Source organism: Pan troglodytes, chromosome 2, assembly GCF_028858775.2.
Source record: "Pan troglodytes isolate AG18354 chromosome 2, NHGRI_mPanTro3-v2.0_pri, whole genome shotgun sequence".
Classification (NCBI taxonomy): domain Eukaryota; kingdom Metazoa; phylum Chordata; class Mammalia; order Primates; family Hominidae; genus Pan; species Pan troglodytes.
The window spans coordinates 108915227-108930989 of NC_086015.1; the positions used below are offsets into that span (position 1 = coordinate 108915227).

General features: G+C 41.1%; 1 pseudogene; it reads left to right on the plus strand.

Moving 5' to 3' along the window:
• The first annotated feature begins 745 nt into the window (after positions 1-745).
• LOC129143580 (uncharacterized) lies at positions 746-11825 on the plus strand (annotated as a pseudogene).
• The last annotated feature ends 3938 nt before the right edge of the window (positions 11826-15763 follow it).

Here is a 15763-nt window from a genome sequence, read left to right on the forward strand (position 1 = left end):
TGGCTGTAGCCAGGCCAGCCTTGGTGAGCAGAAGTCAGGCCAAGAGCTCTTTCAAAAGGAGAGTAGTTATCTGCGGAAGATGGCAGGGCCTTGCTCCAAAATACTAGAGGCCTCCACTGTGATTCACCTATGGGGGCCTGCCAGAGGCTGCAAACAGCATCCCTCTCTGCCACTGACACCTCAAGCAACATTGGATCTGCTGGGTCATATGACCCAAGTGGCAGAGCAGCTGTCACAGCAGCCTGGACCTATTGCAGAGCCTTCTCTGGTTCTGGAACCCACTCAAAACTGGCAGCCTTTTGTGTCACTTGATAAATGAGCCAGAGTAACACATCCAAATGGGGAATGTGTTGCCTGCAAAATCCAAATAGGCCCACTAGACATTGTGCCTCTTTCTTAGTTACAGGAGGAGCCAAATACAGCAACTTATCCTTCTCCTTAGAAGGAATAGCTCAATGGGCCCCACATCACTGGACCTCTAGAAATTTTACTGAAGTAGAAGTTCCCTGAATTCTAGTCGGATTTATTTCCCATCCTCTGGCATGGAACTATCTCAGCAATAAGTCCAGTGTGTTTGCTGCTTCTTGCTCACTGGATCCAATCAGCATAATGTCATCAATGTAATGGACCAGTGTGAAATCTTGTGGAAGTAAAAAGCGGTCAAGGTCTCCTTGAATAAGATTATGACACAAAGCCAGAGATTTGACATAACCCAAGGCAGGACAGTAAAGGTGTATTGCTGGCCATGCCAGCTGAAGGAAAATTGCTTCTGGTGTGCCTTATGGACAGGAATGGAGAAAAAGGCATTTTCCAGGGCAGTGGCTGCACACCAGGTACAGGAGAATGTGTTAATTTGCTCAAGCAATGAAACCACATCTGTTACAGCAGCTGCAAGTGAAGTCACCACTTGGTTAAGCTTTCCATAATCCACTGTCATTCTCCAAGATCCATCTGTCTTCTGCACAGCCCAAATGGGAAAGTTGAACAGGGATGTGGTGGGAATCACCACCCCTGTGTCTTTTAAGTCCTTGATGGTGGCACTAATCTCTGCAGTCCCCCCAGGGATGCAATATTGTTTTTGATTTATTATTTTTCTAGGTAGAGGCAGCTCTAATGGCTTCCATTTGGCCTTTCCCACCATACTAGCTCTCACCCTACAAGTCAGGGAGCCAATGTGGGGGTTCTGCCAGCTGCTAAATATGTCTGTGCCAATTATGCATTCTGGCATTGAGGAAACGACCACAGGATGCGTCCAGGGACCAACTGGACCTACGGAAGTCGGACCTGAGTGAAAACTCCATTAATTACCTGACCTCCATAAGCCCCTCCTTTAACTGGAGGACCACAGTGACATTTTGGGTCCTCTGAAATCAATGTCAGTTCAGAGGCAGTGTCCAGTGGTCCCCAAGATATCTGATCATTTCCCTTTCCTCAGTGCAGTTACACTAGTAAAAGGCCAGAGATCTCCTCGGGGAAGGATGGGAGAAAGAGTAACAGCATCAATTGTCAGTAGTGTAGTGGGTCCTTCCTCAAGGGGACCTGGCCTCCCCTTCATTCAAGGGGTTCTGGGTTTGTAAACTGGGTCAAGTCTGGAAATTGATTGAGGGGTTGTTATTGTTTTTTTGCTGTTGTTGTTTGTTTTTTGTTTTTTGTTTTTGAGACGGCCTCTCGCTCTGTCGCCCAGGCTGGAGTGCAGTGGTGCGATCTCGGCTCACTGCAAGCTCCGCCTCCCGGGTTCACGCCATTCTCCTGCCCCAGCTTCCCGAGTAGCTGGGACTACAGGTGCCTGCCACTATGCCTGGCTCATTTTTTTGTGTTTTCAGTAGAGACAGGGTTTCACCGTGTTAGCCAGGATGGTCTCGATCTCCTGACCTTGTGATCCACCCGCCTTGGCCTCTCAAAGTGCTGGGATTACAGGCATGAGCCACCGTGCCCAGCCATTCTGTTTTTATTTATTTATTCTGTTTCAAATTATTATTCTATCCATTTGCCCTAGAAGTTTTTTGCTTATATAAATTAAGTAGGAATGCAGTAGGCTTCCTAGGAACACCTTGATTAATTAGCCAATGCCAGAGCTCTACATGAGTCAGACTACTCTGATTGCTGCTTTGCCTGTGCTGTCCATTTTGGTAGCTACGCTCACCTTGCCTTTGATGGTTTAGTGCTGCCACTTGGCCTCTGCCACCTCAGGATCCAACTATTCCCATTGTATTTAAATTTTTTAGTTGAGCCACTATGGTTCCCACGGTTAGATCTGACATTCAGAGAAGAGCAATTACAAGGCTCTTTAAAGATGCAGGTGCTGCCCTCACAAATCTATTTTGCAAGGCATTGGTCAAGGGTATAGCTTCTGGACCCTCCCAGCTGGGATGAGTAGGTCTCAAGTGACTAATCCAGTTCACCATCCCAATATCCCTAAGGCTTTGGATCCCTTCCTATACATTAAATCAAGGGAAATCAGGCATTTCCAGCTTGCTCATAGTGGGCCATTTTTTAATCCATATTTCAGCTAACCAAACAAATAAACTGTTAGAACCTTTTTTAACTCCCTGAGCTGCAACATTAAAAGCAGAGTCCCTACTTAGTGGTCCCAAATCAATAAATTCAGCCTGATTCAACTCTATGTTCCTTCCACCATTATCCCACACCCTTAATATCCATTCCCATGCCGGTTCTCCATATTTCTGTCTATATAAATTAGAAAACTCAAGCAGTTCTTTTTCAGTGTAGCATACCTCCTCATGGATCACACTCTCAACCTCACCTCTAGGGCCCACTGGGACTTCAATCTAGTTATAGGTTTAGAAGGAAACAGGGGTGTTGGGGGTGGCTCCTGAGGAGAACCAACATTATTTTGCCTGGCAGTGCCTCAGGGGAGGCCAGCACTGTTGCCTTAGGCAGCGCAGGGTTTATCTCCTCAGACAAAGGTGGAAAGGCTGATGGCAGCATGAGTCGGGTTGTAGAGGGGATGTTGCCACTACTGGGGATGGGGAAGCTGTTACTCCTGGCAAAAAAGTTTCACCAGAATTTACAAACTCGGTGTCCCCAGCTTCATCAGTGTCCTCCCATACATCCCCATTCCACGTTGCAGGGTTCCGTTCTTTTCCAACTGATGCCCTCACTTTAACCATGGACACCTGGTGAGGCTGTGCATGTACCTTTGTCATTGCAAGTCAGCCACTTGCATGATAAAAGCTTGTGTCTGTTTTTCCACAATTTCAGCTATTTCTCTACAGGAGATAAGACTGTCATTCAGGACAATCTTAGCAGATTTGAGGTTTAGTATCTGCTTCTGAAGCCAAGAGTTAGAATCCCTGAGCTCACCATTTTCTTCCATCACTTTTTCCACTGAACTGAGAAGCAACCAACCAGCTTAATTATGTTCCTTGGTTCTCTATCTATGGACAAAGGTATTACGGATAGAGTCACTAAACTCCTTGCCTCTCAAGAGTGGTGAGTCAGGAGTGTCAAATGCATTTATTTGGCATAACTTTCTAAACAGCTAACACCAAGGACTCTCAGTTTTCTCCATACTATTAGAAATGGAGTCTTCAGCATTTTTTAATCTAATCACATTAAACAGCCAACTCCAGAAACCTCAAAATCAACAAAAGAACTCCATCCTTAATATTGTGTTCCTCTAGAACCACTCCTGGTACCAAAATCTGTTTTAGTTAGGGTTCTCTAGAGGGACGGAACTAATAGTACACACACACACACACACACACACACACACATATATATACTCTGTAAAGAAGGTTAATATCTGTAAATAGATGTCAATATTAAACAGCAATAAATATTTAAATACTGTATACAAATTTTTGTTTGTTTGTTTTCTGTTTTTTGAGACAGGGTCTAGCTCCGTTGCCCAGGCTGGAGTGCAGTGGCATGATCTCAGCTCACTGCAACCTCTGCCTCCCAGGTTCAAGTGATTCTCCTGCCTCAGCCCCCTAAGTAGCTGAGATTACAGACACGTGCCATCACACCCAGATAATTTTTCTATTTTTGGTAGAGACGGGGTTTCTGATGTTGGCCAGGCTGGTCTCAAATTCCTGACCTCAGGTAATCCACCCGCCTGGGCCACCCAAAGTGCTGGGATTGCAAGCATGAGCCACTGCACCTGACCACCATATACAAATTTGAGCTAGACACTGTCAGAAAAACAGTTGACAGCTTGCTGAAAACATCCTTGTAATTTTGGGATGGTTAATTTTGTGTGTCAATTTGTCTAGGCTATGGTGCCCTGCTGTTTGGTCATATATATATGTATATATATACATATGTATGTATGTGTGTGTATATAAGTGTGTGTATATATATATACACACACATGTATGTGTAGATATGTATATACACCCACACATACAGGGGAGTTTATAAAGTATTAATTCACACTATCACAAGGTCCCACAATAGGCCATCTGCAAGCTGAGGAGCAAAGAAAGATAGTCCAAGTCCCAAAACTGAAGAACTTGGGAGTTCCATGTTCAAGGACAGGAAGGGTCCAGCATAGGAGAAAGATGTAGGCTGGGAGGCTATGCCAGCCTAGTCTTTTTCACATTTTTCTGCCTGCTTTATATTCTAGCCACGCTGGCAGCTGATGAGATGGTGCCCACCCAGATTAAGGATGGGTCTGCCTTTCCCAGCCCACTGACTCAAATGTTAAAAATGTTAATCTCCTATGGCAACACCCTCACAGACACACCCAGGGTCAGTACTTTGCATCCTTCAATCCATTCAAGTTGACACTGAGTATTAACCATTACACTGGGGAAAATGAGTAAATCTCAAGGAGACAATTTTTGAGTTCAGACTAAAATATAATCATCCCCTTAAACTAATTAAAGAGGAAACGGGAGGCTGTTTATGGGGAGGCAACCAGGAAAAGTACAGTAAGCAAGGATAAGTTTGTTATGCAGATTTAATTCTGTGCCTTCTTTATTGATAAGAAACTCTAGTGAATTTTAAATCATCCTTCTCTTACTGATACAGACAAGGAGACACCCTTCCAAATGGAGATTTCTCTTATAAATCTAAATTTCCCTTACAAAAGGGTAACCTCACTTTTCAGAGCATTTCTGTCTTTGGTGTCTTTATATAATCTGCTCAAAATAATCCTTATGCCTAAAAGGCATATTTTGGAGTGTCGTATTCTGGTCTCCTATACCAGCAATGTATGAGAGTCCTGTTTTCCCACAACCAATGAGTATGATTGGGCAGTTCTTTCTTTTTCTTTTTCTTTTTTTTTTTTTGCCATTCTGATGTGTGAGAAACACATCTTAATTTAGTTTTAATGTGATTTCTCTTAAGCAAAATTAAATATATTTTGCATTTCTTTTTATGTTAATTTAATAACTTTTGCTCATTTCTTCTTGAGTTATTGGCTTTTTTCTTCTTAATTTTATACACTTTTTATATTTTATGTATTTTGCATTAGGGTTCTCCAGAGAAACAGAAACAGAACCAATAGGAGATATATATGTGCATATATATACACATATGTGTATATATATGCACATATATACACATATGTATATATATGTATACATAAATATGGATATATATGTATATATATGTCCTATTTGTTTTCCCATATATTATATATGTGTATGTCTGATACAGAACAGCTGGGTTCCCAGCTTAACCGCACCCTTACGCCTGGAATCACAGCCCTAAGTGAAAACAGCTGACCCCATTTTTCTACCCAAATGTTACCTTTTTGGCCTGCCACACCCCTAACCTGTGCCCATAAAATATTCCAGCTGGCAGAGCAACACAAGCTGCTGAACAGCGGGAATACAAGTTGCTGAATGTTGGGAATACAAGCGGCTGAGCGTCGGAGACTAGGGATGGAGCTAACTTCAGAGGGTGCGACTTCAGGGAAAATCACCTTTTCCCCCGCACCATCCCCTTTCTTACTCCCATCCCGCGGAGAACTATCACCCAATAAAATCCTCCGCATACACTCCCTTCAATCCGTTCCTGTGACCCGATTCTTCCTGGACGCCAGACAAGAATCTGGGAGTTGAAAGAGCAGGGGCCTGGACATTGCTGCGGGGCCTGCACAGAGGCAGCTCTTGCCAGAGAGGAGCAACCAGCTGGTTCCAGCGCTCATTCGCTCTGGTTCCCGCACTCAGCTGCTCGCACGCTCCCTCTCACGTGGAGTTGCCAGTGGCAGACTGAGTAAAATGAGCCACTCCAGTTGCTTGCCCATGAAGAAGATCAAGGTCAAGGGAATAACCCTGTATCATGTTCACCAGAAAAGCATGTGCGTGTTTGTGTGTGTGTGTGTGTGTGTGCGCGTGCATGTGTACATATCTCATGTGTACATGAAAGATACTCAGGGAAAATGAGTATACATTTACAATTATGACAATTATGGTAGCTTGTAAGTTATAGGTCTAAAATTTGTAGAGCAGGTTAGCATCCTGAAGATTCAGGAAGGAATTGATGTTACAGTCTCAAGTCTAAAATTCACAGGTTGGAAACTCGTCAGTGTTTCTATGCTGCAATCTTGAGGCAGAATTTCTTATTGTTCAGGAAACCTCAATCTTTACTCTTAGGACTTTCAAACAGTTAGATGGGCCCCAGTCACTTTATGGAAGCTAATCTGCTGCTTTACTCAGTCTATTGATTTTTAAAAAGTTAATCACATCTAAAAATTTCCTTCAAGGAAACGTAGAGACTGGTATATGACCAAACAGCAGGGCACCATAGCCTAGACAAATTGACCCACAAAATTAACCATCCCAAATTACAAGGATGTTTCCAGCAAGCTGTCAACTGTTTTTCTGACAGTGTCTAGCTCAAATTTGTATATGGTGGTCAGGTGCAGTGGCTCACACTTGTAATCCCAGCACCTTGGGTGGCCCAGGTGGGTGGATTACCTGAGGTCAGGAATTCGAGACCAGCCTGGCCAACATGAGAAACCCCGTCTCTACTAAAAATACAAAAATTATCCGGGCATGGTGGCACGTGTCTGTAATCCCAACTACTCAGGGGGCTAAGGCAGGAGAATCACTTGAACCTGGGAGGCAGAGGTTGTAGTGAGACGATATCACGCCACTGCACTCCAGCCTGGGTGACAGAGCAAGACCCTGTCTCAAAACAAATAATAATAAATAATAAATAAATTTGTATACAGTAAATATTTATTACTATTTAATATTGACATCTATTTACAGATATTAAACTTCTTTACAGAGCCTAGGATGCCCACTAAGAGCTGTTAAAGCTTTATTAGAGTTTTATACAATTCAATTACAATATTATTTGTTAAATATTAATAATTTGTTTAATGATTGTATGAAGTTTATTAATAAATAATACTTTGCATGAATTTTATAATCATAGGACTGAGGTAAATGAATACTTTTTACGTAATCACAGAAACATTGCATTTCTCTAACAAATATCTGCCACAATGGAACAGGGAACACTCTTTTAATTCTCAGATCAGTAAATATGTGATCCTTCTATGATAAGTCAAAACATTTGAAAATCAAAGAAAGAATTCCCACAAAATAATTTTTCACCTCAGGACCAGACCCAGGCACCTTTTTCTTTCTGAGAATCTTTTTTTTTCTTATTTAATTATATCTTGCATGTGATCACCACTATCATCTTAAATACCTTGCCTCCTGGTCACAGTGATTGGTTCTGATCAAGACATGACAAGTGGTGTCTTATCCTGGAACTTTTAACTAGGGAAATGAGAAAATCAGTTTCAGTCTCTCACTCCTGTGAGTGATGTGATCATCTGAATGTATGTTTCCTAGCATATGTTAGTTGTTCAGCTGTGAATAATGCCTACTGAAGGAGGAAAGCAAGCCACTAGGCTGAAGTGGCAACCTGGCTATATTCCAGGCCCTGGTTCCACCTGTTCTCAATACCCAGGCTTCCCATTATACTTTTGTTAAGCTCCTGTTTGTTTAGTTTTGTTTTGTTTGAGACAGAGTCTCGATCTGTCACCCAGGCTGGAGGGCAGTGACACAATCTCGGCTCACCGCAACCTCCATCTCCTGGGTTCCAGTGATTCTCGTGCCTCAGCCTCCTGAGTAGCGGAGATTACAGGCACCCGGAACTACATCCAGTTAATTTTTCTATTTTTAGTAGAAACAGGGTTTCACCATGTTGGCCAGGCTGGTCTCGAACTCCTGACCTCAAGTGATCCACCCACCTCAGCTTCCCAATGTGCTGGGATTACAGGCGTGAACCATTGTGCCTGGCCTAAGCTCTCTTTTGGATAAGTTACTAAGATTTCAGTTTCTGTCACTTGCAATACAGAGAGTCAACATACACTTGTGCACAGTTTTACACATCATTTTAGGGAACTCATGGACTTCCTGAAGAAGTTCATGTTTGAATTCTTATCCATAGATCTCAAATATGAACCTCTGTTTGAAGCTATCCTGTGAACATTAGTTTCCATATGTTCTTTATCCAGGAAAAAAATTATTATAAACTCTTTAACTTGGTAGTTTTCATGCACTTGATCACTTTCAATCCTTATAACCACAATTAAGTCAAGTATATGTCATCCTTGTTTTATATTTAAAGACACAGGGCTGTGAAAGGTAAATAATATTTTATTAGCCAGCACATCTAAACTAAACCTGATATTTTTGTATAAAATCTGGATTTCTTCCTCCTACACTAAGTAATCACCCAGCTGGATTCTTCTTGCCTGCTGCACAGATAAAGTCAATTCACTAAGACAGTGGCGTTGGAGCAGAGAAAGAGTTTAATAACTGCAGGACCAGACAAGCAATAGGACATGATACATTTCTCAAATCCACCTCCCTGAAAACTCAGAGACTAGGGTTTTTAAGGATAATTCGGTGGGCAGAAGGCTAGGGAATAGGTGCTGTTAATTGGTTGGGGATGAAATTACAGGAATGTTCATATTATTTTGGCATGCTGAGTCTATTTCTAGATAAGGGTTACAGGACTGGTTGAACAGGTTCCTTGGTATGAGTTACTGGTCTGAGTAGAGTCAGTCGGTTGCCAGAATGCAGAAGTCTGAAAAATATCTCAAAGACCAATCTTAGATTGTGACAATAGTGATGTTATCTATCTGAACAATAGGGGAAGTTGCAAATCATATGACCTCTGATGTAGCAAACAATTATAGAAAGGCAAGCTAGGGAACAATGGCTGGTTATCATTGAACTATGCATACATCTTAGCAGAATTCAGGCCCCTCCCATAACCCTAACCTCATGGCCTTTTATAAGTCTTACAAAGTTGGTTTTGGTCCCCAAGCAAGGAGGGGGTTAGTTTTGGGAAGGGACTGTTATCCTCTTTGTTTTAAAGTTAACAAATGCAGTTAGCTTGTGAGGTTAGAAGCAAGAATCTAAATCAGTTTGGATTTGCCTCACTGTTATAATTTTGCAAAGACAGTTTCAACTGAAGTTGCTTCTAAGCATTACTGAATCTGTTGATTGTCTTTAATTACTATTTTAAGTTACAACTTTGAAATTTGCTTTTGAAAGAATAAATATAATTCAACTGTAAAAAAAATTCGGTATTGGCAAATAAAAATGTAATAATAGAAACATATATAAAATATAATTTTAAAAGAAGTTTCAGCTTGCTTATTTGCATATCGTCTCACTCCAATTTTTAAATAAATATGCTGTGATGAATAGCAATAACCTTCTAAAGTACTCTGAAATCAGAAAATCCTTAGGAGAAAAGAGCCATAGTAATAAAAGTGTCATTATAAATAATTAGATATGCTTGTCACACATCCACCTTCAAAGGTTTCTACAAAGTGATTGACATGTAAGCCACCTGGATTAATCTTCCAGCTTCAATTTAGTTTCTACAAGAATCTAGTTATCCTTTGGAGAGTGAAACTCTCAGAAGAAAACCAGGAGAACAAAGCCCGTGACTGTTTGGGAGGGCTCAGGTTTTCCTAAACACAAGCACGTGAATTGGTCTTTGCAAGTTTGCATTTCAGAAATAATTGAGACAGCAGGGGAAATCATGCTCCACATTATCTCCAAGTGGAACAGCCTGCTATTCAGAGTTCTTCTCTGGCCAGGCAGAGGAATAATTCTACAACAGAGGTACCCAAGAACATGCTCAGCCTCCACAGGCTACATGCATCCCCTATCTATTCCCAGCCCCATCTCCGGAGAAACAGATTTTCCTTTTGATCAGGCAATATTCACAAATGACAGTGACAAATCAGGAAATTTTAAAGGAAGGGCTGAGTAAATAAAGACAACAGGAGAACTTTAGCTGTGGCTTTATAGTAACCGCTGTCCTAGATTTTGTCCTCTCTGTGGACCGATTGCACAGCATCTACCTTCACTTGGCTTACAAAAGGCTTCTGTGCGCCTTAGTGGCTGGAATACATGCTCTCGCTGTTCTCAATGGAGTTTCCAGGATACTCAGCAGCTCTGTGATTTACAAGGCCCCCTGGGTGCCCTGGATCTGGTTAACTACCAATTCCTTTACTCCAGGAATGAATATTTTCTGTGCTAACAGATAGAACAACTTGCCAGCTTAAAATTAGCTCCTCTTGAGTATAATGCATTGTGGTGTGACAACACCCAGCCAGCCCTGACTCCCCTGCTTCTCTCAGGCTTCTAAGCAGCTGGTTGGCTGAGCAGCCAGGCAGAAGGCCCATCTTCTCATCCCTTTGTAATCTCTCACCAGGCCTAATCAGGTGCTTTGAGCCCAGTGGGTGCCAGGAAACGTTCTTGTTTGTCAAGCTGCCTACGTTCTTACACAAGGTGGGAACATAGTGTGGCCCCTTCCTCCCCAGGGAGGCTCCATTCTTCCCATGTCCCACTACCACACACAGAGACACAACTGGAGAAGTGTCCACTGTCGCTTGCTCACCATTTGCCTTTCTCTATTTATGACAGAGCTAGTTGAGGACAGAATCTAGCAATTAAAAAAAAAGGTAGCAATTAAAAAAAATAGGAAAATGTGCAAAAAGTTCAGAGTAAGAGTTTTTAATAGAAGGTGTATCCAGAAGACAGATGAAGCAAGTCTGTATGTGTAAAAGTTTTCTGAGTATTGCCAAGTATTGAGCATCAAGCATGTGCTAGCCATTTTCTATTATGCATTCAATTAAGCTTTAATAATTCTTTCTGCCAGTGTGCTTTACTATCTCCATTTCACAGTTGAGACAACTGAGGCTAAACTGATGTAGGTCCCATGCAGATAGACAATAAGGACCATAATGTACTGTAAAACCCATGCCCATACTCCCAAGGTTATTCTGCCTCTTTGAAGGACTAGTAAAGGACTCACATTAGTATTCACTTACAATCTCATGAAACACCTGGGTGGGAGATAGAATATGAAGGAATTGTGGGAAGAGATTAAAAGCCATGCAATAGCTTAAATCCAGAATGACTGGAAAACATCCTGGAAGAAATTCTGCAAAACAAATTTAAGAATATAATTGGCTTTAAAGATAAACATAAAAATTAGGACATTTTGGGTATGCAGTGATAATGACTCGACTTTGCAGGGCTGTGTAAGCATATAAAATTGCTGGAAATGGTGTAGTCAGGGAGTGATTACATTTGTATCCATCTAGGACCATATTCTGAATTGGCTGACAGCATTGGTTCACCCACTTTATTTGGGTTTCCTCATTCCTCCAGAGAAATGGTCAGCTGACTGTGGGCAATAAAGCATCACTATCTGCTAACAGCACATTCCAGGGAACACTTGTGTGGCAGTCAACAGCAACTGCTGCTTGGAAAGAGATAACATGTTTCCATCAATCACTCAGAGGAGGAAATGGTGTCTGGGGCTACAGCCCACTTATTCAAGTGTGGCATCCTCTTGTCTAGAGTGAAGACTCTCATAGTGGAGGTTTAGAAGGAAATGGCAAAAGTATTGACATTTGTTAATCACCTATTACTTCCTAGACACATTGCATTAATTACTTACAGCAATCCTATGAGGTAAATATTACTGTCCCATTTTACAGATAAAGAAATGGACATTCAGGGAGGTTAAGTAAGTTAGCCAAACTCTTGTTGTGGTCAGTAAGTGGCTTTCAAACCCATGCTGGTCTAATTCCAAGATCAGCTCCTTTCAGTATACTATAGCTGACTCATTAGGCGTAAATGTTAATATCTAATTATATAATACTTTGGAGCCAGACACAGTAGTATTAGTAGTAAAAAGAGAAGGACAAGAAGGATGAGGAGGATAATAAGGACTAGGATGAGGAGGAGCAGCAGCAGCAGGCATTTTTGTGAGATTTCCATGTGCTAGGCACTTTATAAAGATTGGCTCATTTAATAATCAATACAACAAAATGAGGTAAATATTTGTACTCTGATTCAAGATGTGAAAAACTTTGTCCTTCTTTTCCTTGGAACTAGAGAGAGAGAAAGAGAGAGAGAGAGTGTGTGTTTCAGGTGGGAGGAATACTGATGACTGCTTGGACAGTCGTCTGGTGTTGATAGTGATGAAATAAATCTTATGAGCTCTGGTCTCCATCTTTGAAACTAAACAACAGGAGGGCATATTTTTAACGAAAATTTGGGGTGACAGTGAAGCCATGGATCTTTTTCAACTTGGCGTATCTTGCTTGAGCATTTTTCCACTCCATTGGGTAGAGCCATCATATGGGACATTGATAGCCAGTTGAGTCTACATGCATCATGGTCCTGATCATTTTCTCCTACATAGTGAGCTACATCCATTAATCTAAGAATATTATTTATTACTACAGACTATTTCTTATTTATTACTATAGATTATTATTTAGTTATATTAGTCTTATGTATATACTTTAAAGTGCATATATTCTTGAGGGCCATTTTGCAAATAAACAGTACTCATGCAGGATATCCCTATAAGTATTGGTATGGATAAGTATATATTACAAAACCCAGGGAAACATGTGAAGCTATTACCTAGTTTTGAAGAGGAAAGAGAGTCCCATCAATGGAGATTCTCTCTCCTCCGTTCCTATCACAGCTCAGCTCATCCCCCATAGTGACAGTGTTACATCCTGTATGTATTAAACAGTTAGGGTCCTGGCTTTCTTTCTCTTTCAGGTGTGTAACACTAATTAGATATCACTCTCCTTAGGTCACTGTGTATTTCTCAACTAATTTAGCATTAGATTTGCATTCAGTTATGTCCATTGTTACCAGTTGAAAACTCTACTGCAGGTCCTATACTGAACTTACACATATCTGTCACTTTTGCCCTAACTCTGGCAGTTGCCTTGTGCTCAGAGATGGGAACGTTCCTGAAGGGAAAAACCCAGTGCCCCTCTGAGACTCATCCAGGAGATTGATTTTTACTTTCATTCTCAATTTGCCCTCAAAACACAGATGCTGTGCTTAAAAGACTAATTGATCATTTTATTTCAATTGCACAGAAATGATGTTGAAAAAGTGAGCAGACCTTGGGCCATTAGAGCTCAATACTGGGGGAAAGGCCATTGAGTTATTAATTAAAATTAGAAACTGAAATCCCCACTGTTTTCAATTGTCATGGTAATAAAGAAAAATGTACACCCAAGTGGTACTGTATTGATCACTAAATTCATTCATATGAAACTATGCCTAGTGCAATGTGTATAATATTAGCAATGTCAACTGCAGTGGAAATCTGCTCGTTCTAATAGCTAATAATTTGTATGTATTTTTCCTTTACCACAAGCCATAAGTGAAATATGATAGTCTTTACAGGCAATAGATCTGATTCCCTTTTCTACCACGTACTTTACATGAAACCATATACTGTTGTTATCATTTGTGTAAGTTAACAACTTCTTCCACAGTGTTCTTTATAGTTTACAAATAAAATGCCATTTGGGTCATTAGCAGTGAAGACAGATAAGAAAATCCAAACTACTTAGATTTTTGTCTAAGGCAAAATTCAAGACTTCCATGGTTGTTACCACATCGTTTCTAAATTTAATTGCTAATTCCAATCAACATTCAGTCAGTTCCAATTATGTGTCTTGCACTGTGCTCAGCATTATAGTTGAATCAAAATTAAGACAAGGGACTGGCCCTCAAGGAGAATAGATAGAAACAGATGTGAGAACTGAGTATAATAAAAGGCCAGCCAGGATAAATAATACAGCACTGGTAGGATGTTGTCAGAATGCAGAGGGAGAAGGAATTATTTTAGACTACAGGGTGCCGACAGGATTCATGGAAAAAGTGATGGAGTCTGGAGAAGAAATGAAAAGAACTTTAATATATGAAAAAGCAGATGTTGAAGTCTCCCAGCTAAGGGAATAAGACACAACAGGGCATAGAAATTCAACTGTATTCAGGGAATGGGTTGGGGTTTCTAGGTCTCTGGACCAAGTGGCAAGGAGACGTGACTAGGAGATGAATCTGGAGAATTCGGTTTGGTAAAATTTGAATGATTTTAGGTGCTGTGATAGAATGCAAAAGCAGTCAGAAATTATTCTCATCCCTTTATACACACAACCTCCCCATCCCCTTTTCAAATAGACTTTATTTTTTCTAAAAGCATTTTAGATTTATAAAAAATTGTGCAGAAAGTATAGAGATTTATCAGGTACTCCTTCTCCTCCCCCTACACTCTGAAAACACATGGTTTCTCCTATTATGATTTTGTATTAGTGTCATACAATTATCACAACTCATGAACCAATATTGGCACATTATTACTAACTAAACTCCATAGTTTGCATTAAGGCTCATGCTGTGTCATACATCCTATGGGTGTTGATAAATGTATAATATCATGTGTCCAACATCAAAGTATCATAAGGAACAGTTTCTCTGCCCTAAAAATTCCCTGCGTTTCACCTATTCATCCCTCCCTCCTTCCCTCAAACCACTGGCCTTCGTTCATCTTTTACTGTCTTATAGTTTTGTCTTTTCAAGAATGTGACATAATCGGCCTGGTGCAGTGGCTCATGCCTGTAATTCCAGCACTTTGGGAAGCCAAGGCGGGCGGATCATGAGGTCAGGAGATCAAGACCATCCTGGCCAACATGGTGAAACCCCGTCTCTACTAAATATACAAAAAAATTAACTGGGTGTGGTGGTGCGCCTGTAATCCCAGCTATCTGGGAGGCTGAGGCAGGAGAATCGCTTGAACCTGGGAGGCAGAGATTGCAGTGAGCCGAGATTGCGCCATTGCACTCCAGCCTGGCAACGGAGCGAGACTCTGTCTCAAAAAAAAAAAAAAAAAAAAAAAAAAAAAGAATGTGATATAGTCGAAATCACACAACATATGAGGCCTTTTCAGATTGGCTTATTTTACTTAGTGAAATGCATTTAAGAGTCTTCCACGTCGACCGGGCGCAGTGGCTCACGCCTAAAATCCCAGCACTTTGGGAGGCCGAGGCAGTGGGATTACTTGAGGCCAGGCATATGAGATCAGCCTTGCCAGAATGGTAAAACCCTGTCTCTACTAAAAATACAAAAATTAGCCAGGCGTGGTGGCATACGCCTGTAATCCCAGCTACTCGGGAGGCTGAGGCACAAGAATCTCTTGAACCCCAGACGAGGAAGTTGCAGTAAGCCAAGATTGCGCCACTACACTCCAGCCTGGGTGACAGAGTAAGACTCCATCTCAAAAAAAAAAAAAAAAAGTCCTCCATGTCTTTTCATGGTGTGATAGCTCATTTCTTTTTATTGTTAAATATTATTCCATTGCCTGGATGTATCAGTTTGTTTATATATCCATCTATTGAGGAATATCTTGGTTGCTTCAAATTTTTGGTAATTATGAATAAAACTTCTATCAGTGTTCAAGCACACCTGTTTTTAATGTG